Genomic DNA, 3,677 nt, shown 5'->3' with positions numbered 1-3,677 from the left:
GTTTTGAGTTATTTAATACTTTTTGGTATAATTATAGATCAGGGAGTGATTACGCAAGTGCAGCACGAACGCGGCCTCGCTGCAAAAAGCCGGAATGACCGTCATGAAGTGAAAAGATCCCACCTTAACCTCCCGCCGCCGGAGTGCCAGCCTCAGGGGTGGCTGTTGTTTTCCACTTGGTGACCATCTTCTAGATCTTTCTTTCTTACTTTTACATACATAGATGAGCCTATAGAGAAATGCCAAGCGTTTCACGTACTTGTTTGTGGGGTGTGTGTATTTAAGTCTACAGGTGGAACCAAATTGTAGGTATTATTGCATATCTTGCTATTTATTTATTTTTATATGAAAGGCAGACAGAGAGAGAGAGAGAGCTCTTCTATCCATGGTTCACTCCCCAAATGCCTGCAACAGCTGGGGCTGGGCCAGGCTAAAGCTGGAGCCAGGAGCTCCATCCTGGTCTCCCGTGAGGGTGCAGGGGCCCAAGCATTTGGGCCATCTCCTGCTGCCTTCCCAGGCACATTAGCAGGGAGCTGGATCAGTGCTCCAACACGCACGCCCCCGTCACAAGCGGTGGATTAACCCGCTGCGCCACAACACAGGCCCCCGTGTGCAATCTCTCAGGCATCATCAGCAACACAATTTTTGAAAACCCTGTCCTTCCCTTTGAATCGGCATGGACAAATTATTTCTCCAAGGCAGATGCTCAGACACAAGACGCTGGGCTGAGGGGACGTGCACTTGCGGTTTTTATTTACATACCGCCTGTCACACGCCCCCTGAGGTCCAGACCGCTACCTGCAGCAGACAGAGGTGTGCTTGTGATGGGAGGCCCTAGGATACCGGACACCAAGCCAAAGGCTTGTTTTTGGTTTCGTTTTCAAAAATTAATTTACTTGAAAGGCCAGCGTACAGAGAGAGGGAGAGACAGATAAAGAGTTTCCGTCCGCTGGTTCACTCCCAAATGGCAACCATTCTGGTTGGTCTCCCATGTGGGTGACAGTGGCCGAAGCACTTGAGCCATCACCTGCTGCTTTCCCCAGGTGCCTGAGCAGGAAGCTGGATGGGAAGTGGACCAGCCAGGGCTCACATGGGGCGTTGGTGTCACAGGAAGCTTTACCCGATGCGCCTCAACAGCAGCCCCAAAGATCAATGTTTTTAAAGAAAGGAACCTTGATTTACAAGTGACAAGAAGAGTGCTGCTTCCAGAATTCGGAACAATAGCTTTGGGGTCTCCTGTTTTGCTATATAGGGGGCGTGAGTGTGCAAGACACACAGGGTACCTGTGTGGAAAACAGACTTCCAAGTATGAGTTCCTTTTTGTGCCAAAAAAAAAAAAAAAAAAAATTGCAGATGCAAAAAATATTTTTTCATGGCATGTGAGAAAATATATATTACCAGGGCTGGTGCCATGGCCTAGCTGGTAAAGCCACCGTCTGCAGTGCCGGTAGCCTGTATGGGAGCCAGTTGGAGTCCCGGCTGCTCCACTTCCAATCCAGCTCTCTGCTATGGCCTGGGAAAGCAGTAGAAGATGGCTCAAGTCCTTGGGCCCCTGCACCTGTGTGGGAGACCTGGAAGAAACTTCTGGCTTCTGGCTTTAGATCGGTGCAGCTCTGGCTGTTGCAGCCATCTGGGGAATGAACCAGCAAATGGAAGATCCCCCCCCCCCCCCCCGCCTCTCCTATAACTCTTTCAAATAAATAAATCTTTAAACAAAAAGGAAAATACATATTCCTAAAAAAACCTATGCATAAATTATTTGCACCAAGATAAACTCCTGCTTTGAATTCCATCTTGCCACAAACTTTCTGGCGTGCTCTCCTGTCACCATATCCCTAAACCTGGATAATGGTTTGCTTGGCACCTGAGATGACGACTCAGTCAAATCAGGAGAGCTCAGTGGACACCGTGTGTGGCTTAGGAAACGTGGGGGCCCTGTGCACCTGCTCAGCCAGGCTTCCTGGCTGTGGTGGGAGACAGGGGCACTGGTGGGGAGGGGCTGGGTTCTCCCTCACTCTTCACTTTCTGTGCAGACCCTACAGGACATGGGCTCTCCCACCCGGTCTCTATTGGACTGTGCGTATCTCCCACACGCTCATTCTCAGCTGCTCTGACCTCTTGGAGGCAGAGCAAACATTGGGCCAGACTTCCTTTTTTTTTTTTTTTTTTTTTTAAAGATTTATTTATTTGAAAGAGTTACACAGAGAGAGGAGAGGCAGAGAGAGAGAGAGAGGTCTTCCATCTGCTGATTCACTCTCCAATTGGTTACAATGGATGGAGCTGTGCAGATCCGAAGCCAGGAGCCAGGAGCTGCTTCTGGGTCTCCCACACGGATGCAGGGGCCCAAGGACTTGGGCCATCTTCTGCTTTCCCAGGCCACAGCAGAAAGCTGGATTGGAAGAGGAACAGCCGGGACTAGAACCGGCACCCATAAGGGATGCCGGCACTGCAGGCCAGAGCTTTACCCGCTACACCACAGTGCCGGCCCCGGCCAGACTCCCTTGTCAGGCTGTTGCCTTGCAGGGGTGTGTGTATGTGTGTTTCAGGGGACCCAGACAACTTCCTCACACCCCGCAGGGTCAGGTGCACTCTTCTCAGATGCGCCAAGTGCATCTGTGGATTCTAGAGCCAGTTGCCTGCACTTGGCTCTGGGCCAAGTCCGGGGAGGTGGGATGGGGTGATGTGGGGAACAGGCAAAGGAGTTAAGACAGGAAATAAATGAGCTGGAAGATTTTCTGCAGGTTTTTTTTTTTTTTTTTAAGATGTATTTATTTATTTGAAACTCAGAGTTACAGAGAGGGAGAGACAGAGATCTTCCACTGTTTCACTCCCCAGATGGCCATAACACTGCCCTAGTGCTGGGCCTGGTCGAATCTAGAAGCCAGGGGCTTCTTCTGGGTCAGCTATATGGGTATCAAGGGCCCAAGCACTTGGGCGATTCCCTGCTGTTTTTCCAGGCCGTTAGCAGGGAGCTGGGTAGAAGTGGAACAAGCCGGGATTTGCACTGGCACCCCTAGGGGATGCCGGGGTCACAGGCGGTAGCTTTAACCTTAGGCCACAACACTGGCCCCAGAAGATTTTCTGAACTTCTTCCACAGCCTCGCATCCTAACTCCACTCCCTTGCAGGCCAATCCAGCACACCCACTTCCCCAGGATGCCATGAGCACGCACGCACTCAGCTCCAGAGGGAGACACTGAAATTTCCCAGAGAACATCACGCACACTGAACCCTGTGCAAACTCCACCTCATTTACATATTCAAGTAGGGCACTGCCCCCATACCCAATAAAGAGGACCACTGGATGGGCACACCCCTTCTCTCACTCACATTCTCTCCTAGTGGGCAGCTAACTTGCTCGCTCTCTCTTAGTAAGCATCTCTCCTCATGAGGTTGCCCGCCTTCATGCCTGAGTGTATACTCACTCTCGTGTTAAAGCAGACCTGCTCTTATTATTGCACTTATGTCTCTGCTTTGAATTTTTTTTTAAGATTTCATTTATTTGAGAGGTAGACTTCCAGAGAAAGGGAGAGACAGAGGGAAAGGTCTTCCATCCGCTGGTTCACTTCCAAATGGCCACAATGGCTGGAGCTGAGCAGATCTGAAGCCGGGAGTTTCTTCTGAGACTCTCACGCAGGTGCAGGGGCCCAACCAGTTGGGCCATCTTCTGCTGCCTTT

Source organism: Oryctolagus cuniculus, chromosome 13 (genome assembly GCF_964237555.1).
Source record: "Oryctolagus cuniculus chromosome 13, mOryCun1.1, whole genome shotgun sequence".
Lineage (NCBI taxonomy): Eukaryota > Metazoa > Chordata > Mammalia > Lagomorpha > Leporidae > Oryctolagus > Oryctolagus cuniculus.
This window is presented reverse-complemented; position numbering follows the sequence as displayed.